This window comes from Lissotriton vulgaris, chromosome 4_1 (genome assembly GCF_964263255.1).
Source record: "Lissotriton vulgaris chromosome 4_1, aLisVul1.2, whole genome shotgun sequence".
NCBI classification, from domain to species: domain Eukaryota; kingdom Metazoa; phylum Chordata; class Amphibia; order Caudata; family Salamandridae; genus Lissotriton; species Lissotriton vulgaris.
Window position 1 is genome coordinate 1,433,511,286 of NC_141691.1, and position 22,585 is coordinate 1,433,533,870.

Here is a 22,585-nt window from a genome sequence, read left to right on the forward strand (position 1 = left end):
AATTGCTGTTTAAAATATGCCAATTTGAATTTATTACTTGTTTAATTTTGGCATCAATGGTGGAATGTTTTGTTATACAAACAATCTGATCTTTTGGATTCGGACGGTTGGTTATAAGTAAACAGTCACGATCGTAGTAACAGGCACGCTTGTACGAATGTCTCACCAGCCGGTGAGGGTAGCCTCTCTCAATAAATTTACTTCTCATGATTAAAGCTTGTCGGTCAAAATCAGCTAAATTGGTACAATTGCGCCTAACTCTCAGGAATTGGGAGAAAGGGATGCTGTCTTTTTGTGATCTTGGATGAAAGCTATTGTAGTGTAAAAGAGTATTCCTGGCTGTAGGTTTGACATGTAGATCAACAATAAGACTGCCTCTATCATTTAATATTTCTATGTCCAGGAATTCAACTTTGTCACAACTAATATGCGATGTGAAACACAGATTGGGGTCCGCTGCATTCATCCATAGGATGAACTCATTTAGGGTCTCCCTCCCATCGGTCCAGACAAAGAAGATATCATCTATATATCTGGACCAATGGGAGACGGACTCAAAGAAGGGGGCTATAATGTTATCGATGTACCTATCCTCGAATGCTGCCATAAATATATTTGCAATGGATGGTGCCACCGAAGCGCCCATACTTACACCTTTGATCTGGCGGTAAGTATTGGACCCAAACTCAAAATAATTTTCCGTTAGGACAATTTCTAAGCATGCCATTAAGAAAGTTTTAGGGCAGGGTATATTGTGTAAGTCAATAAACCAGGAGGTAGTTTTCATTGCCTCTGCTAACGGAACATTACTATATAGGGATTCTACATCCATAGTAACGAGTAGGTCTTGGTTGGAATTGAAGGCTAATCCCTCTATCTTTCTTATCATATCACCTGTATCCCGGACATAGGATTTAATTTTTGGAATAAAGGGGCGTAGATAGTTATCTACATATTTTGATAATGGTTCTGTGGCAGTACCTATAGTGGAAATTATTGGACGATAGGGCGGATCGTGTGGATTCTTATGGATTTTGGGGAGTCCATATATACATGCAATTTTACCAGAATTATGATTGAGGAAGTCAAATTCCTTGATACTAATTAATCCGTCTTCAAGGGCTATTTTTGTCAAGGACAGTATTTTTTTAGATAGATTTGAAACGGAATACGATTGCACTGGACTATAGAATGCTCTGTCATCCAACATTTTAAGCATGTTTAATTCATATTGGGTGGTGGTAATGAGAACGATACCACCACCTTTGTCACAACTCTTAATCGTTAAATCTTTGTTAGAAGAAATGCTTAGCAGTGCTTTATGTTCTTCCTTATCTAAATTGTAGATAGGTTTAGGAATAAATGTAAGGGCCTGATCTATTTTTTTTAGGACTACCAATTCAAAAGTAGTTACCTCTGGTCCTAGTTGTTCTAAAGACGGGCTAAAAGTTGATGGAAGACTTAAAGGTTTTATGAAAGCGGTTTCTTCTTCTCTCTGATTATCTGTTGCAAAGAACTTTTTTAACCGGATTTTGCGAAAGAAAGAGATGATGTCACAATAGAGTTCAAATAAGATTAAGAGTAGAGTGAGGTACATAGGAAAGACCTTTAGATAGCAATGTAAGACTAGATGTGTCCAGGTTGGTTTTTGAAAGATTGAAAATGGGGATTATAGTCCCTGTTTCCAATGGTGCCTGTTTCTGGTTTCGCGTATGAATTGGGGTTCCTCCTGTTGTTGGTGGTGATGTTGGGGTGTGTAGTTCCCTCTCGGTTGTCCCTGGAAGTGGACCCAAGGGCGTCCCCGCCCCATCCCTCTGTTCCCTAAAAAAGGTTGTCTACGGCTACCTCTACCTCAGGCCTGGTTGTAGTTTGGTTCTGGTTCAAAATAGCCTTAATTTTCAATATCTGAGTCAGAACTTTGTGAAAAGGTATTTACCCTTTGTTGTTCATCTCTATTTTCTATAGTATAGTGGTTCTGTTTATAGAAATCAGGTTTTAGGTAGAGACAGGTATTTCCAATAGTGGGGAACCGTTTATCTTTTAGTAATTTGTCATTCTTTCTTTTTGTCCAGATAACTTGAAAAAGACTCAAGTTCTTTATTGCAGTCTTGAATCTTTTTCAAAGCCTCCTCTATATTTCCTATTTTTTTGATTCTTTGAGGTCCCAGTGAAGCCATTGACTTTTGTCTGGAAAGCTCTGAGAAGGAGAAATTTGAATTTCGTATATAAGGAAGATCCATCCCTGGCTAGATAATTTTGGCTCTGGTAAAAACTTCTACGTTCTGGATAAGTCACTTTTTTGGAGCTCTGATTCTACTAGTGGGACAATGCTGCAGGCAGCTGCCAACGAAGGCTTCACTAGGACCTAAGATACCTTCTCCTTGAGGCCCCACTGAATCAGATTAGCTGCTTCGGAAAATTTCCAAGTGGGAGCAACCTGGATCTTCAGCCAAGGAGCAATGCACCTTCATTGGATCTTCTTGGCAAATTGGTTCAGTCCTCTGGAGGCTTTCAATACCAGAAAGGTTTTAGGTCCTAGGTTTCAGGGAATGTTAGGAGTGCCCTTTACTACATCCCAGGGTTCAGGAACTCAGGAACAATGGGGTAAAGGCTCATGCCAACAGAAGCCGTCAGCAAGGTCCAGGGCAGTTGGAACTGGTCAGCTTGGCAGTTGAAGGAAAGGCCTTTTATCATTTGCGGTGTCCCTGTAGCTTGAGAAGATTGTCAGCCTTCTGACCATACACTTCTTTGTCTTGGGAACAAAAGAGAGAGCAGGCCAAATCTTCTAGGTTCTGTGGATGCCACATTTATGCCTGGTAGAAGCTTGTGGTTGTGGGTGACTCCTGGCCTCTTCCTAACCAATAGGGTAAGGGTTTCCAGGGATAATTCTGCTAACTTTTGCAGGCCTTCCTTTGGGCCATACAGCAAACAAATGCCATAGTGCAGCTTTCGGCAACATTATCAATCAATGAATCAATCAATCAACCAAGGGATTGTTAAGTGCAACAACTCACGGAAAGGGCCTCAAGGCGCTGATGGGGGGTGGGGTAGAGCACGCAGCTCCTGGATGTTCACGATGATTTGTTGAAGAGTCAGGTCTTGAGGTCCTTTAAGAACTTGGAGAGTGTTGGTGTCTGTCGGACGTGAAGAGGGAAGGTGTTCCATGCCTTGGCCACGAGGTAGGAGAAGGAACAACCTCCCATTCTGGTCTTCTTGATGCATCGCACTGTCGCAAGCGACAGCTGGGCTGACCAGAGGGATCTATGGGGGGCGTGGAAAGAGAGGCGGTAGTTCATGTAGGTGGGTCCAGTGTTGTGGAGGTCTTTGTGGGTGTGGGTGAGAAGCTTTAACATGATTCTCTTCTTGACGAGGATCCAGTGTGGTGTCCCCAGGAGCTGGATGATGAGGCAGTGGTGCCTTAGGTTGAGGACTAGTCTGGCACAGGCATTCTGGATGTTCTGGAGTTTGCGGGTTAGGTTCTTGTTGATCTGGGCGTAGAGTGCATTGCTGTAGTCCAGTCTGATGCTGATGAGGGTGTGGGTAAGAGTTTTCCTGTGTTTGAGGCGAATCCAGTTGAAGGTCTTTCGTAGGAGACGGAGGGTGTGGAAACAGTAAGTGGTGACAGTGTTGATTTGGGGTCCATTGTGAGTACGGAGTCTAGGATGATTCCGATGTTGCGTGCGTCGTCCGTGAGGGAGGGTGGATACCTGAAGGTGGGATTATTAGATGGCAAAACCTTTCTTCCCCTCTGTAGAGCCTGTGTGCCCACCCCAAATTTGTGGCCTGAGAAATTAGCAACACATTCTCTTGGGTATACACCTGTTACAACGCATTTTTTACAACGCACTACCACTACAACGCAGGCATTACAACGCATACCATTACAACGCATTGCGCTGGGGGGGCGCTCTAGGATAGGGAATAAGTATAATTTAATATCCAACACCTTCCCTAGGGTCCACGGGGACTGGAGTTAGAATAGTAAATTATACTTACCACTATCCAGCACCTCAAAGCGCTATGCGTTGTAACGGTATGCGTTGTAAATACCGTGTTGTAATGGTATGCGGAGTAAAAGTATGCGTTGTAACGTCATACATCCCATTCTCTTTGGTCACTGTAAACTAGTTGTGAAGGCATCTCCTCTCCCAGTGTGATTGGAGATTACCTGACTGGGGGAACAAAGAAGGGCCTTGCCCAGGTGTCATCTAACATTTGCCTGTGACAGGGTAGGCCTCTTTTAAGTTAATGAAGCTACTGAGCACACCACAATTGTCCTCCTGCCAGAAGAATAGAAGTACCTCCCCACACCCAAGGCTTTGTTTCCTCCTTTGGGGGCAACTTTCACTCCCAATTTGGTGACAAGCACTCAGAGGGCTGCAGCTGTAGGTCAATGCACATTAGCCTTCAGAGGCTTTAGGCAAGGAAAATGTAACTTTCTAAAAGTACATTTTCCATAATAATATTTAAAAAATAGACCTAACAAGTGAATTGGGCTTCTAATAAATTTTTTAAAGAGCCAAAGAATTACATTTCTAAGAGTTTCAAGGTTGAGATAACATTAAATGTAATATTGTATCCCAATACTTTTCTCCAGAACAGCCAGCCTGGTTACAGTCAAAATAGATATTGCGGCTTTTTCAATGTAAGAAAATGTGTAACACTAAATTTCCACTTGTCCTACTTTTATTTACCATGCATCCTGTCTTATGAGCAGTAAGGCCAAATTAGATGTGACTTATTAACATTTAAAAGGAAGGTTTTGACCTGTCAAAAGGGTTTAATTTGACAGGTCAAAATGCAGTTTACAGGCTGCTTTAGTCAAGCTAAAATTTTTAAGGAGGCCCCCTCTAGGTAGTTGTCTGGGACTCAGGGGAATATATGTAAGAAATATGGGATGTCCCAAGTTTACGGATCCACAGGACTTGTTATCCAGTGGGAAAATTCTGTACGTGTATGAGTGTTGGGCGATCTAGCCCAGATTTGGCAGCAATATGCAACTAGTATTTGATATTAAGCATGGGCGAATTTTGCGAATTCGCAATCCGCGAATTTGCGGATTTGCGAATTTGCGATCCGCAAAATTCGCGAATTTGTGCGAATTTGTGGATTTTTGGTTTTTTGCGTGTTCGCAGGGTTTTTTGCGTGTTCGCGGGGCTTTTTGCGTATTTGCGAGCCGCTTGCATACCGAAGTTACCCATGCAGTCGTTTATAGGAGAGGGAGAGAGAGATAGATAGATAGATAGATAGATAGATAGATAGATAGATAGATAGATAGATAGATAGATAAAGAGAGGGAAAGAGAGAGGGAGAGAGAGAACGAGAGAAAGAAAGAGAGGCCGGATCTCTGAAGGGCCAGATTCCTGAGTTGCCCCTACAGAACATACAGCTTTTTATTTTTAGCAAAATGCATATGAAAATTGTGCTGTAAAGGTCTCTTTTAGTTTAACCCCTCCTGACAACTCAAAATGGGTGTATTTGCCATCCTCTCCTTTCTTCCTGTTTTTTATATCTGTAAGTGCTTCCTGATGAGGTTTAATTCCTTGGACAGGTGCCTCGTTGCCTACTTGTAATTATTCTCTGACCCTGCTTCAAGGGTCAGAGCAGGGTCAGAGAATAGTTGCAAGTAGGCAACGAGGCGCCAGGAAGCAATTAGCAGCAGGTGTCCAAGTTGAAGTTAATTTGTTTGTAACCCTTTTGTAAAAGGTTACAAAGAAATTAGGTTCAACTTTTGCACCTGCTGTTGTAACCCTTGCTTGGCTGAAAATTCGTCCCCGCTGATTCACGAATTTTACCGCGATTTCGCGAGATTCGCGGATCGCAAAACCGCGGAAAATCCGCAAATTCTCCCGCAAAACGGATTTTACGCCCACCCTTATTTGATATACACCTTGTACATAGACAGTCAAAAAACATATAATGCTTCAGATATAGGGTGACATTAATACGAAATAATACACATGCAAATTAAATTCTGGTAAAAAAATGCAAGTTTATTCTTTTGATACAAATTAAAACATATTGTGATATTAAAAACAGCAGTTTATCCCAACGTACTCGTTTTCAATTGCTACGGCCTCCCTGCTCCTCGTCACAGCGTTGCCGGTTCTCGTCTTCGTTTTAGAATGCGATTGTGGTATACCACGATCGCATTCTAAAACGAAGATGAGAACCGGCGACGCTGTGACGAGGAGCAGGGAGGCCGTAGCAATTGAATACGAGTACGGTGGGATAAAAGAACCAGAACGGGAGGACAACCCCCAAAATAAAAAACTTCCTGGGCATATTCTGAAATAGGTGCAACTGACTGCAGCGGTTTGACGCCATAACAATTGGAAACTCTACATTACAGAACATAACGGTGGCTCCCTCGCACAGTGTGGAAGGTCTGACATCTAATGAAATAAGATAGCCTGCCTCACAACAAATTAAACCGATGCCAACATATCGTATAAGACTGGGGCACGACATTCCACTGATAATAATAAAAGTGGATCAAAACAGAAAGACTAGTGTCTAAAGAATCGGTCCTGAAGAAGGTGTCTTATAAGGAAAACCGAAACGCCGCGTCGACTTAAATCTTCGATTATTGCTGCTATGTATCCGATTTTTTTAAAAAATCCTTTGAACTCATTTGTATAACATTATGTTTATTGATATCCATGCCTGTTTTTACTAGTGTTTTTAATATCAGGATATGTTTTAATTTGTATCAAAAGAATAAACTTGCATTTTTTTACCAGAATTTAATTTGTATTTGTATTAGTTCGTATTAGTGTCACCCTATATCTGAAGCATGATATGGTTTTTGACTGTCTATGTACAAGGTGTATATCAAATACTAGTTGCATATTGCTGCCAAATCTGGGCTAGATCTCCCAACACTCATACACATACAGAATTGTCCCACTGGATAATGAGTCCTGTGGATCTGTAAACGTGGGACATCCCATATTTCTTGCTTTAGTCACGCTACAGTGGAAGGCTAGTGATCTTTAACTTACAGACTATGAATACTCTTTGTACCATATTCTAGGGAGCTATAAGTAAGTTAAATATGCAAATGAGGGGTATACCAATTTAATTGTGTTGAAAAAAGGAACATACGCACGTTACCACTGGTTACCTGGGACAAAGTGCACAGAGGTCTACAGCCATCAAACATAGAGTTTTTGGAAAAAAGCAAAAAATCCAGGGTGGCCAAACCAGAAAGGTGGATTTCCTGCAGTATGTATGAAAATTGGTTTCTAGTTTTCAAATGAACTTAGGCAATAACTGATAAGGTTTCAAACTATTTTAGAAGTGCTGCATTTAATACTGTGTTTTGATATTCACTTGATCAGCATTAGTAGGGTCAAAGGCTGAGCCAGTAAAGCCAAAATACACATTCAAACATGATGCAATTGACATTCAATTGTTTTCTTTTGGTGAATGAGACCCTTTATTTTATCGTGTTCTTCTCTAACTCTCTGCTAGAAAAAGGTGCAGCGAAGGAGTTACAGTAATATACAATTATTAGAGCATAAGGACGTCTGAGGTAAAAAAAAGAACAAAATGCATCATTGGAGTTTTTGACGATTGATTTATTGGCCCCTCTGGCAAACTCTAAATGAACTCTTTTCTAAATAAGTCTAAAAAAGGTTGAAATGAGTGCATACAAATGGTGAAACGGTTCCACAAACAATCCAATTGTCGGTGCTTTAAGGGAAGTGATGTGAAGGGGGCTAATAACACAGCTTCCTGTGAATGCACAACTAAATACCAAATAAAGGAAACCCAGAAGATCGAATGAGTGTTTCGCAACAGCAGATGACAAACTCCCAACAATAAGAAATTAAAACTAAGCAGCAGGTAGAATTGCTACTCAAAGTGCATATTGCTCATTTTTAAATACTATTCATTACTTGCTTTGCATTACAGCAAATGGCTGAAAATCAGGGCTGTAACGCAAGCCTCTGCAGTGCAAGGGCGCACTTAAACCCTCCAAGGGGGATCCAAACCTTCAGGGAGCTCCTTTCAGTCCAAGGCCAGTGAATATTTCAGTGATATGTGAGACTCAGGGGCCCATCACCACATTTTGGCTATGTGAAACTCAAGGGCCCCTCATCCCATTTTGCAGGGGGCCCCATACTTTCACGAATGTGGTCTTTTTAAACCATATTGCTTACGTTTTGTAAGTCTATAAGCAATAGACATTGAAAATGGTCCCTTCTGGCCCTGTAGTCATGGCCTTAACTTTTCATGCAAAAGCACTCATTGATTCCTGAATAATAAGTGCAAAAGTGTTAAGGTACCCATGTTGTTCCTGCTTACATTTCATTTGCTTTTACTTAATCTTACATTCTTCATGAGTGTTTGCTTTTTCCAGGCTGTTGTCACTTTTCTTTTTCAGGCCCCATATTGCTCTTGTCTAGTGCCTAATTTGAATTGAGTCACCCCAGGTGTTTATAGCAGGGCACACTTGGGTTGTAGTTGAAGGCAGTGTGAGTTTCTCTTAGTGGGGCAGTGTGGTGTTCAATGAGGGAGAGGATGTGGCACTATGGTCAGAGCTGCCGAATTTGGAACTGTGGAACCAGGTTCAGCCTTCATAACCAGACCACTCTCCTGTTGGAGCACATTCTCATGCGAGACCTTAGAAGGCCCCAAAAGGTCTTAGAAGAATGGTGTCTGAGCACCAGCAGGTGGACCATAGTGGTAGCAAGTGTGGGTTAACCTTGAAGGCCTGTCCACTACAACCCCTATTGAAGCTCACCTCGAGTCTTTTGGGCAGGCCTTCAAAGCAGCACACCATAGAGCAACAGTGACTCTGTCATTGAGGTCACAAGACCCTTGAGTAGGAAGGCTCTAGGGCGGTGTGACCTATGAGATCGCACTTAGCGCTGACTTCAGGTGGAGGTGTCATGTTTGCAAGTATATTATGGTTCTATAAGCACTTGTTGCCTCCTTCCTGGCCTCCAGCAATTTTCAGCAACAATAAAATTGTCATGACTAACTTCAGTGATTAATGTTCTTCCTAGAGAGAGATGGAGTTTTGTCAAGTGGAAGTTTTGACTTGTGGAAATGTAGTGCAGAGTGTTAATGTGCCTGCTGCAAAGAACATGTACCATGCAGATCACTAAGTCCTCATTACTCAAATAGGCCAGTGGGTTAATGCTTTTGTCAGAGAGATCCTATTGTTACTTGCAGTTTAAAAGTCAAAATCCTAACATAGAACAATGAGCTATTAACTGTCATCTAAGAGCTGCATGCAAACTGCAAAGTATTGATTACAGCGTTATTGTTTTTCCCCAGTCTTTGATTATCCTAATGTTGCTAAAAGGGTTAATTGGGACAGAAATCAATTCTGGTTATTAAAGAGAACCCCCAACCATGGTATTACATTCTAAATTCAGAGTTTGTGTTTCTCCAGATCAATTACTATTAAACTATACTGCCTACTACTATTATTGTCATGTGACTCCTAGTCCTTTGTCCTATGTAACATTACCTATTGAGATTTACACATGTATGATTGATTGTCGTTGTGTAATGTGTGACATAAAGTTCTCTAACACCCTACATGTGGTATCAGTGGCGCTGTAAATCAAATTAAATGCATCTGAGCAAGAATGTGGTTATGGAGTCTTGGGTGTCACTGTTAAAGCGTGTTAGTGAGGGAATCCGTGGCAGAGCGAGTCATTGGGGGCACCAATATTGTTGTACTGGACTCCACCAGCGCTAAAGGCGGCCACTTCTACTTCCTACAGTTCTAACACCAAATCAAAAACATTGATTTGAAAAACCCCTTGAATCTGAAGCTTACCTTTAAGTCAATGTATGATTTAGCAGTGGTCGCGGTTGTTCTTTCTTTTTTTATATATGTTCAATCTTTATTTGTTTACAATGGTGTTTTGTAATTTTGTACTATATGTGTTGTGTTTTTTAACTTAACATAATTCTGGTGAGTAAAGAGCCCGCACACAAAAAAGATTGTCCTACGTCTCTTAGCATGTGCATGTGGGATACTGGTGAGAGAATTTACATTAAAATAAATTACGAAGTATTAATGTCATCCTAAGGTAGCACAATAATGGCACAGAAAGATAAGGGAGCCTTTTGAAATTTGCAATTATATCCATGGTGTGAGAGGTTTTCTCTTGTGTCATTTTATATTTTGAATGATCCCACCCCTCATTACCTCAACAGGATCTCCCCCCTTTATGAGGATGAAATGGAAATTGTATCATGCACTCATCTGGAAACAATGAGACAAATGTAATCCATTTAATACAGTTTAAAAATATATGGACTTATTTTATTTGTATATTTATCTTTTGTCCATGTTACTGATATCCACGTTAGGTCCCTTCAGGGATGCTAAATAAGATCAATAGTCTTGTGGTGTCACTTCTTTTGATGTTACCAAGGGCGGCTCCTCCACTAGGGTGGAGGAGCGTCACCCCACAGCTTTCGCACAGTGCGAGAAGCAGAAACACAAAATGCTAAAAGTACCATTTTATGTTTCTGCTTCTCGCATTGCGAGAAAGCAGAAATGTTTGGTTGGGGGTGGGCGGGTCTGCTTTAGGGTAGGAGTGCCTGGCCCACTGCTGAGGGCTCTGACTGTTTGGTCGGCCCTCTGGGGCCTACCAAACCAGTCATGCGCACTCTGGTTTTTTCTCCATGTAGGCTGCAATGCACCCTACATGGAGAAAATGGCCTCCTCATAGGCGCCTGGATGGTCGGCGTACGGACCAGTCACAATGCTGCCATTGCAGCATTTTGATTGGCTTAGGGGAGGGAGGCTGCCTGCTTCCTGTTCCTGCCAGAGGCAGGAGAACAGGTCAGGAGCAGAGACGACGCAAGACCTAGGAAGGTAAGTTTATTTTATTTTTAAATTACCCCCCCACGCGAACCCCCGCGAGACCCCCCACCCGCGAGTTATGCCAGCCGCAACTGGATGTTACATGCAAATTAGAGGGGCCTCACAGCTTCCCTTTCGCTTGGCCCAAGAAGTTCTAGGACCTGCCCTGACTGCCATATGACTTTATTATTGATTGCAGGGAATGTTTATTGAGTGGAATGGCTGTAGGTGGCTCATTCTCCCTGCCAAATCTCCATTGAGGAGTTAATCCACCCAGACAGCTAACACTTAAGGTTGAGGAGAATAGTTACCTGGTCGTTGGCCATCAAGCGCCGTGTTGTGTATGCAATCCTTTCCTCTGGCTTCAAGACTCTTGAAGAATGCTATAATTGCTAGTTAGGTGTTGCATAAATGAGGCATTCGGCCATTCACATTTGATCATAAATGCCAATCACCATGTAATTGCCTGTACTTACAGAAACCGTTTAATTGCATATCAAGTAGGCGCCTAAGGCAGACATCACATCATGTTTAGCCCCTTGACAATTAAATGGATCATTCAGTCACACCGATGTGGTTCTGAAGCTGCTAATTTCAAATGCACTCAATGAAACCAGAGCTGCAATGCAACAGATTGCTGGAATTCTTTATCAGAGCATCTCCCTAAAACATTGATAGTGGACAGACAGGGATCTCGCATTACCAATTATGAAAGGATGCACTCCATATGTTTGTGTCACATATGTTCTTAATTAAAGCCTTCATGGTAGCAATTCATGTCCGAGTGAGTGCCTGCTGCTGGTCTGTTCCTTAGTCTTCAGGTAGGGCCAGCGGAGAGGGACCGGTGGCACCACCCACGAGAAGAGAGTGTATCAGGGCCCATTCTGAAATAATCCTTAAAACAATATATTTGTATGCATCGTATCTCACGATCCGTGTACATTTTCTGCTTTTAGGTGATTGACAAGAAGTTCCCAGCTGGCGCATGAATATTTTGCGAATCAAAGGTTTCCTTGCATGCCTCCGTTGGCCACAGCGACTCGTGAGTAGCGTCTACCGAGGTTCATTATGGCGCACATGTTCATTGCTCGTTTAGTTATTCTCTTTCTTTTTTCTCCAGCTGGAAAGTTAATTTTCCAGGTGGATAAATCCCTTCTACTAAACTACTAGGAAATATATGCAAGTGTTGTGTTTTTTAAAAAAAATCAGCCTGCCCAATTACTTTTTCTGCAACCCTCCTTCTAATGAGGAAATGTGAAACGATTCAACAATGTTTGTACTGTCAAGACCTAAACATGAAGTAGTTGTGCATCAGAGTATGTCAGTTCTTATTACACAATCTACTCCACTGTGTCACCCTAATTGGACATTCCAAGTGCATTACTTTGTTCCTGAAACCTGATTGTACGCAGTTTTGCCATTGAACTCATTTTCAGAGGCAGAAAGAGCGAGAAAACAATACACAGTTCGAATGAGGGAGGGAGTTTGGCTTGAGGGAGAAGAAGATGAGAGAGTCTTGTAACGAGGGAAACATCAACACAGTAAATAGAGGGATGGGAATTTGGCGGATGGAGAAGTGCATGAGGGTGAGAGCTGGAAAACACGTGTGCTCTCATGGAGTGCTTCAACAAACAGAAAAAAAGTAGTTTCCTAAATGTGACCATTGGAAGAGTAAAAGCAATCCCACCAGAGAGATGGAAAAGAGGCTATACTCCAAGGGAGGGATGAACACAGGATGGACTAGCTGGGACAAAAAAGCCATCAAATGAGAAGCAAACAAACTGAGAGTGACAATAAAGCCAACCAAGGATAAAGAATGGTTGAGCTGTAAGCCCCCGGCAAGCTCTTGGTAAACTAACAATAGCCAACAATAGGTCTAATGCAACCAGGCAGGCAAGCTATCTGGTAGGCTTGCCTTTAAAAGGGCTGCATTTGTTTTATCAAGCATCCATTTTTCATGCTTATAATTTATGTAAGCTTTAATACATTAGCTTTGATATTTGTACTACATCTGCTCACCTCATCCGCATGCCATTCAAAGTTTAAAGATATTGGCTTTGCCAAAAGTTGTTTAATTTTTAGTGTGTTCGTCACATATAAAGTAAAACTGGCTCGCAGACTTTCACTCCCTTTATTAAAAGAGAGCTCTCTTGCTCTAGTAAAACATCTCTCTGTCACAAGGGCACCAGTAGCGGCCGGTGCAGGCAAGCACAGTGAGGCGGGTGGAAGTAACAGATGACGTAATAGGCAAAATAAAATTAATAAATAAATAACACCACTTACCTTGAGCTTGTCGCATCGCCGACTCCATGATGAAGCGAGCGCAAGGTAATTGTTTTTATTTATTTATTTAGTTTATTTTACCTATTCTGTCATCTGTCACTTCCCCAGCCACAGCCTTGCCTCCGTCCAGCCCCACCATGATTACCTGCACTGGCCACCGCTAAAGGGCACGTCCAGCCCTTCTTATATTAGTTGTGTTATCGATCATTAGTCAGCTCAGTTGTGAGCTTGAGCCCTGGTATGACATACCTGTCCTCATGATGGTCCTTACGCATGCACACACATGAGTTTCATTCATTCCATTCCATTGTTAAATATATTTGGAATGTATAAACCATTTTCTACATTTACTTCTGAGTATAAATGCACTGTATTGTAAGTAAGAACTTTATGAGCTTTGCTGAAGTGGGGAGAGGTTCTGAGCACCATTCAGGGTGTCAAACACAAAAAAGGTGATAGGAGGAATGCTTGCACATTCCCTCAGAGTAATATTCCAACCCATCTGTTGGGTCATAATCCACCAACATTGTGTTTTTTGCTGGCCGTTGCCACTTTTTGCATTCCTAAATTTTTACTTAGGTGCCAGATAGCAAAGTGCTAGAATTCGTTCCATACTGTAGATGATGACTGTTAGAAATGGGATTTCTGGTTGGCTAAGGCTTGAGCCAAAGCCAGGCAGAAACCCCCACTCTAGTCAGGGCAAGGGAGTTACACTCCAAAGATAACCCCTGCTCACCCCCTTGGTAGCTTGGCACGAGCAGTCAGGCTTATCCCGGAGGTAATGTGTAAAGCATTTGCGCACGCACACAACAGTAACAATATCCAAGGCACACTACAAAAGGAACTCCACACAAGGTTATATAAAAATAGCTTTTGTATTCTCAAAACACATCAGATAATAATCACACAATATACATTGTGCCAACTGGCACCGGCAATATTCACAAGGGATTATTTACACATGAGAGGGCCACGTGGGCCACTGTCAGAATTAGCACTTGGTAAAGAAATAGTACAAGTAAAATAGATCATCAACATACAACCAGTAACCACTGGTAATCACTGTACTCCACCTTAACCTGTAACAACCTACATTATGCACAGTTACATCAGGCGCAAATTACATCCTGCGCCAACCTCACCAGCATAAGCACATTATGCAATCTCCTCACTAGTCTAAACACATTAGACCCTACCTCCTAAATATAACTCACATTAGGGGCGTAAATCACACAGTGAAGTATAATCTCACTAACTCAAACCTAAATAGGTAAAACAACTTCATAAGCCTAAACCATATCTAGAGATATCAAACAGGGTGTGTAAAACATACTAGATGCATTACATTTCGTAGCACCACAATCACTTCAGCACATAAATCACATTAGGGCCTTGCGCGGCTGCGCCCTATACCTCTACCCGTCCCCTGGCCAACTGGCCATCTCCAAAGGGCCTCAAATGCCCTGTGTCCAGGATGACAGGGCGCGCTGCCTAGGCAGCGCCAGTCAGGGGTGCGCCATCTGCGCAAACCTAAACATTGCAGCTGGCCACTTCATGCTGGGCAGCTAAGAAGCATCACCTGGGGCCTAAGCGCTGCAGCTGGCACTAAGGGCTGTGCAGCTGTGGAAGGCCTGGCACCTCTGTGCCCCTTCTGTCCCCGTCAGGGACTCTCTCTGGAATGGTGCCTAAACGGTGCAGCTGCCCACTATTTGCTGGGCAGCTGTAAATAGTCAAAATGCGACATGAGCTCTCACTGGCCCTTGGGAATAAATTGCGCCAACGTTGGAACCAACGTTGGAGCCATCTAGGCTCTAGAAACAGCTTAGGAGCATTGGTGCCATCTGGCTCAAAACCAAATAAACGTGCCCCCAAACGTGGGAGCCATGGAGCTCTTAAAATAACATGCCAAAACTGTTTTCTCTATAGTTAAAGCTTTCACCCATCCCAAAGCCCTTCAGCCCGAAATCCCGCCGTCCCTAGGTTTTTGTAATCAAATTGCTGATTACTTTGAGGAGAAAATTGTACTGATACAGAGGAATTTTTTGGCACCCTCCTCGTCCCCCACGTTAGGGGGGCCGGATATGTTGGATACTAAGGCCTGTACTCTTAGCGCCTTCAAACCAGCCTCTGCTTCAAACTCGGGAAGTCATTTTTTCCTACAAATCTGGGGCTCCTTCCAATTCTTGTCCCCCAAGGATACTTCACCAGATAATTGACGTAGTCAATCCCATTATTAACGGGATCGTCAATGCCTCACTCAGCACAGGCACAGTCCCCCTCGACTGGAAAAGAGCAATAGTCAAACCACTTATGAAAAAATCTAACAAATCCACTACCGACCTTTCCAATCTACGACCGATATCTCTCCACCCAGTGTTGAGCAAGATAACAGAACAGATGGTTTACCAAGAGTTAAAAAACCATGTTGAAACCTACAATATCCTTCATCCTCAGCAATCAGGTTTCCGCCCTAGGCATTCGACGGAAACAGCCCTTATTGAGCTTACCGGTTCTATTAAATTCTTACAGGACGATGGAAAAAATGCCGTCTTGATCTTATTAGACCTAACAGTGGCATTTGATACCATCTCCCACAAAATACTGACTAACAGGCTGAGAGATATAGGTATTACAGATGTGGCCTTGGCTTGGATAATCTCTTTTCTGTCAGATAGATCCCAAACTACTGCTCTGGGCCCTTTTCTTTCTAAGGAAAAAATGGTCTCTTCTGGAGTTCCGCAGGGCTCTATTCTGAGTCCTTTATTATTTAATGTTTATATGATTCCCCTTATTTCTTTAATCGAGTCATACGGCATACTTGTAACATCATATGCTGATGACACCCCAATTGGTTGTACCCCTAGACACGAACTCCACTGAAGCTGCACAACCATCTAAAATGCAACACCAACAAGACGGAGATTCTGCCCTTGGGGAAAAATGTCCAGTTTTGTCCAAACAAATGGTGGCCAGAAGACTCTCCCGCTCCGCCCGAATCAGTGGAATCAGCTAGAAACTTGGGGGCTTATTTGAGTCCGCACTTTCCTTTGACCAGCATGTGAGGAATGTGGCTGGAAGCTGCTTTAGCATCATTAAATCTTTAAAGATTTTTTTTGAGTTCCTTCCCACTGACTCAAGAAAGGCAGTGGCAGTGGCGCTTATACTCTCCTGCCTAGATTATTGTAACAGCCTGATGGCCAGGGCAAAAAAGGCCAGGTTAAAAAAGCTGCAGAGCGTGCAACACACCGCTGCTAGATTGGTATTGAAATTACCTAGAAAATCGTCCACATCGGCTGCCCTTAAGCATCTGCATTGGTTACCCCTTCATAAGGGGATTTTGTTTAAAATCCTGATGACTACCTTTCGAGCTCTCAACAACACAAGCCCGAGGTATCTCTCTAAGCGATACTCCCGCTATAATCCCCCCAGAAAGTTGAGGTCATCTGGTGGCAATCTGATTAACATCCCCAGATTCCACTACAAAACTAAGGGGGGGAAGACTCTGACTGTCTTGGCCTGCAAGGCCTGGAATGCCATGCCCAAAGATCTCCGACTCCTGGACCAAGAGAATGTCCTCAGGAAGCAATTAAAGGCTTGGATTTTTTATTTGCCGGATGCCTATGTTATGGCCGCCATTTAGTTTCCGAAATGGTACGGCACACTTTTTCAGCGCCAGGATGCTCCTCTGCTCTACAAATACCGATTACGATTACGATTTCGATTACGTTGCAGTGGCCTGCAACTGCTGCGCTGCTGTAGAGGCCAGCCTCACTCTGGGGAGAACTAGCAAAATGCCCACGGGCCCTTCTTGCTCTTTAAACAGATGTGCCCACGTTGGAGCCACCTAGGCTCTGCACCAACTATGCTCATGTTGTGGCGGCCCGCTGCCAGACAGGGCTGCCGAAGAAAACCAACCACGGTGATCGATCATACACCAACACTTGGCTGAATGGAGCTCCCCCCCAGCCCTTCCTCTCTCACCGGGCTTCTCACGTGGGAACTCCTCACGGCAACGGCAGCACCTCTCGTACGGGGCTTCCCTGGACTCCCCGGAGCCCGGCGCTGCCTGTCATCTTCACCCGGGCCCCCTCCTGGGACCCGGGGCTTTCATGGACTCTAGCTGCCACCCTCTGGACTTGCTGGCGCCCGCGGGGCTCTCCCTCAGCCTTGAGAGCCCCGCACAGGCAGGCGCCAGCTTCTCCTCCCGGTGGCTTCCTCCGGCGGCGGCGTGCACAGGACTTCCTACCAGAAACCAGAAGTCCCGCCCGCCGCCAGGCACAATGCTGCCTGACTTCTGGTTTCACCAGAATCCTTCTTCCTGGTGGCGCAGTGGTAAAGTCGTGGGGTGGGCACCTGCGCATCCAAGCACAAAAGTAAAAAAACAAGGCCAAAGTCGCTGGGTGGTCACCCGCGCACCCCACAAGGACACAAGCTGCCATAATGCAGGGTGGGCACCTCTGATCAAAGGAATGAATAAGCGGGGTGGCAAACACAAGACCGCCATCACGGGGGAGTACTCACGCTGGGGATCCCTCCTCCAGCAGAGCAGTGCAACCCCGGGGCAGCGAAGCTCCAGCGCCACAGGGGAATGCAGGCAGTGCGTTTTCTCATGTCAAACAAGAAGAATCAGGTGTTCCCAAAGCAAAGCCAGCCTCCTAGGGCCACAAGGAACTCAGGTCAAGGCTCTGGGAAAAAGAAATGGCGCAGACTGCACCCCACAAAGGACAGTCCTCCAGGGCCAGGGCAGAAGAGCCCCAGGAAGAAGTCTTCCAAGTATCCAGGGGCAGGGCAGGCCCCGGGAGGCAATCCTTCCCCTGGGCCCCAGCAGCAGTACACCCCTGGTAGTTCCAAGTAGCAAAAACAAGAACATCTTCATGGGGTCACAGCCCCTTATTTATACAGCAAAAATCCTTTGTCTAAAAGGGTACAGGCAATGGGGGAACCAGCTACAACTGGTTCAGGGGAACTCCTGAGCACTTTGTTTTGCTCAGCTCCTCTCTCCCTTTCACTGGACAGGCTTGGGACATCAGATGCCCCACAGGGGGTGGATCCAGCATTGTGGAGGGAAGGCACAGCCCTTTTCAGGTCCTAAGTGCAACTCCTCCCTTCCATCAACATGCAGATCTCCCTATTCACCACCGGGCAGACCCATCCTGGCTCCTGGAGCCAAGCACATCAGCCAGCCCCTGTCACTCACAAGCCAGACATTCAATTCACATTCACTGCACACAGAAATGCCAACTGCTAAAAGTGGTACTTCTACACTAGACACAATAAATCTACGCACACCATCGCGCAGCATTTAATCTCACGAGTCCGCACATATCAAACTCGCCCTTGCACTCCCCACACATAAGGAACTACCATGGACACACATATCCCCATGCGTTCCTATGGGAGGGCAGCCCAGTCTCACCACACATATTCAGAGAGCGCACGCACTTTACACTGGACCACAGTGAAAAGTGCGCAGAGGCCTAAAATCCCCAACACCAGGTTACAGAAACAGGCTAGGAAAATGCTAAATGTTTCGTGGTGAAACTGCCTAAAGGGCCAAGTCCAGCACAACCCCCTTCCAGCCAAAGCGCAGGGCAGACCAATCACTCCATTGATGGGCTTCCCTGCTTTGGGCGATAGAATACGGATGCGGGCCCGCATGGCAGGGACACCCTCCGGCTCTACGCCACTCTGAACCCACATGGTTTCCTCTAAACAAGAACTCTCCGGCCCAACTAGGATACCCCACTGGTATTCTCTAGTTGTCCACGGCCAGGGCCAGGCCCTAGGCCATCCAGATGTCACAGGTCCTGGGCAATCCACAGAGTGGGGGGCAGTAACTCCTGGCACACAATAGCCATTCTCCACTCTCCCTCTCAGTATAGCTACAACTACCACTGATCCTTCAACCTAGGGAATAATTTGGGGTTGTACCCAAAAGGGCTAATAGAATAGATCAGGATATATGAAGGTAGCAACTGAAAAACGAGCTGGTTAATGAAGTCATGGTTGTACCACAATCCAAAAAGGTCCAGGTTCTAAACAAGTACTTGTATTCTTATTTTCATTCGTAGTTTTACTTATATTTGTATTCATACTATGACAAATTTCCCAACAGAATATTCTCCTAAAATTAATTTCGACATGATTGATATAAATTGATATTGGACACTAGAATTTCTGCTCCTTGGAATGCCTAGGAAAAATTAAATATTCACCTACCAAGGCGGGGCCCTGCTCAAGGGAATTGCACTTGGGAGCTAACAGATTAGTTTATTTGGTGAAACGTATATCGTACCATTTATAAAATATAAACACGATATGCACATCAGTAAACAATTTGCATTTGCACAACTTTAAAATAGATTTGTTTGTCACAAAGTCATAAATAATCAAATGCCCAGTTTTTTTTTTAAGTTAGTAAATTACTTTCATACTTGTTTATAAAAACAACTTTCTCTTAATTAAAACACTTAAATAACGTTTAAAACTTTTTATGAAGCAAACTCTCTTTTATTATCTGTTGAAATCAACCTGCTCGAACGTTTAGGGTAACATACATTATGCAGAATAGTAAAAAAGGAGCCCTGGGATTTTTCCAAAGAACATTTCAAAATGAAACACATAAATTTACTCGCGACACTGCTGTTACTTCTCAACCTTATGTTATCTGGCAAAAACTTTAAGCATAGAATTACTGCAACATAATTCACATCCAACAAGAAAATTACATCAACAATTGCTATTCCAAATGAAAGTATTTAAGTATATGATTTAGTAACATATCATAGTTCCACATCTGGAATAAATACAAACAAGCAGTTTGTGTACCTCAGACTTGAACAAGGCACACAATAAAGTGCCTACACGTTTGTGCAAATAGCACTGAGACAATCTATTGGAGAGCACTTGAATGGAGATGAATCAACACACCATTAGTGCACAATTTTGAAATATCTACATTCAGGCAAAATGCTTAAGCATTGATATTACTCAACACCAAGTACATTAAACTTGAAAATGAAATATTACCCATTTAACATTGCTATTAAATCAGTAACCTGGTTGATTCGAAAAGCTCCAGCACATTCACACATATTTATACAAAGTCCTACTGCTTGTTGAAACTCTTGATAGAGCTAGTTCCTGTTCATGTAATAACAAGGTACCCAAGCACACATTAAGCTATTTAACACACATGGTTAGGGTACATTTGTTATGCAAATACAAAGCTCAACATATGTAAAGCTTCCATTTTAAGCAGAGAGTGACATCCATCAAACACATTTTAAAATCCAGAAAGATCTGTAGACGTCTAATTAGCAAAGCTATAATTGTCAACATTACATAGGTATTTAAAAACAACGAACCTTTTAATTTTATGTATAATAGTCACAGTAAAACTACTTTTAAGTAGAAGAAAATTGGCCTTGGCGATTTGAACTTCATAGGATGATAAAAAAAATCCTGTTGGCCACGTGCTGCAGGTAGGACTTAACATTTCATACATTCCATAAAGCCGTACTGTGCAATATACTTATGCAAACATCATGTTTCAACTCTTTCCACTTTGCTCCTAAATTGCAAGATGTAGTAAAAATGGAAGCACAGAAAGCCATTTCAAGTCTTTTTTGCATGCACAAACGCTCTTGCTTCTGGTTCCTTCTGTGGTAGCTTTATCTCTGTATCTGTACCGGTGACATTGGAGGTAAGGTTTCTCTGAGACATATTGAGAAAGAATGATATGGATCTTGAGGATCACCAATTAGTATCCTTTAACCAATTTTACTTTCTTAGCGCAAGCTTAACATGGTTACTCTAATCTTATTTTGAAAAACCTGAAACATTGAACATCAATTATGGCTTCAGTTATAGTTTGGAGGGCTGACTTCCAAACCACCGAAGTGGAAGAGGTACTCTCTTTTTCACACTAGATGTTGGCATGTATTCCTACCAGGTCGGAGTAGATGGAGGGGTGCAACGTGTCTGCGGTGGCTTTTCCATTGCCAGTATTCCAATCCATTACCCACTGGCTCCACAATTTTGAAAGGTCTCCTCCTAGCTTTGACTACCTACCCCATTGCCCTTGTGCCCTTTTTACATTCACATCCAGCCGCCAGTCCTCCAGAATGATTACAGTCCTGCAGTTCTACCTCCAAATCAGGCTTACATTTCAAGGGTCAACATTTGAAATGAGCCTTACATGCTGGGAGTTTTCCCTGTCATACACAACTACGGTTGCCATGTTGACAATGGTATTGTGTGGGTCACCATGAATTAGGTGGCTTTCGGATATCACTTTCATTGGTGCTATAGCCACCAAATTGGTGTTCCCTACAGCCAAGTAAGGTGCAACTCCTCCCTCAAGAAAAGCTGCCTTTTTATTATCCTCCACTAAAGGATCTCTTTGTTTAAGCTTACGAATAGAATTTAGGCAATTTTGGGCTACTTGGATCATAATATATCAATGGCCAGAGGCGATAGCCTGTCCTTGTAAGGTTTGAACTCTTGATTGGTCGCGTTTAGATGAGTGCGTGTCTGTTAAATCTTGTAGAAAGAGAAGGAACTGCTTTTAGGTGAAAAATCAGTTCCACTGGTAGCCTGGTGAGTTTTGTAAGCGGGAAAGCTTATACTGATCCTTTTAAGAAATTCTAGAAACTCTTGCACCTGCTGTGCAATGTATATTTGTTTTCTTACTGTTATGCACCACTGGAATGCTAGGTCAGAGATAATGTGTTGCGCTGTGTGCTGGAAAATGATGAAAAATCGCTGAAGACTATGATGAGGAAAAGCAAACACTATAAAAAAGGTTATTTGCAGATTGTGAGCTTAAGGGCTTTGGACAAAGAAGGTTTGTTGGGTACAGATAATTGCTTCAGGAACAAAATGTAATACTACAAGGTAAGTGATATTGTCTTTTCACAAGGAATGCCTAGAATTTTATTTTCAAGATGTCTCGCCCTGAGATTCAGTGAAGGGCACTTGTTAGATCTTACCAAAGACAAGTTATTTATGATTTAAAGATATGACACTCTATTACATTTGGTCACACTTAAGAAAGCAAACAGAAAATGTTTCCCTGAATGCAGAAGTTTTGCTGGTTGGTTTTGACAGGTCCTGGTTTGAATGGTGACTCAATTTTCAAAACTGCCTGATGTGCAGAGAAAATTATCTTAATCCTAATCCTAAATCCAATAAACAGACAGTACATGTTTCCCATCAGGGGCTGTTCTGTTCTGCAAAATGAGTAACAAAGGAGGCTTATGGAACAGAGGAACTTTATTATTTACTGGCTAGCCAATATAAAGTCCAATTTTTGACATAGTGCCTGATTTTGATCTTGGTGGACGGGTTACTCCGTCACAATGGTGATGGCTATCTTGTTTACATTTAAATCCCATTCTATCCTAAGGGATTAAGTCTGCAAGCATACAACATCATTGATTATTTTAAGTCAAATATTTG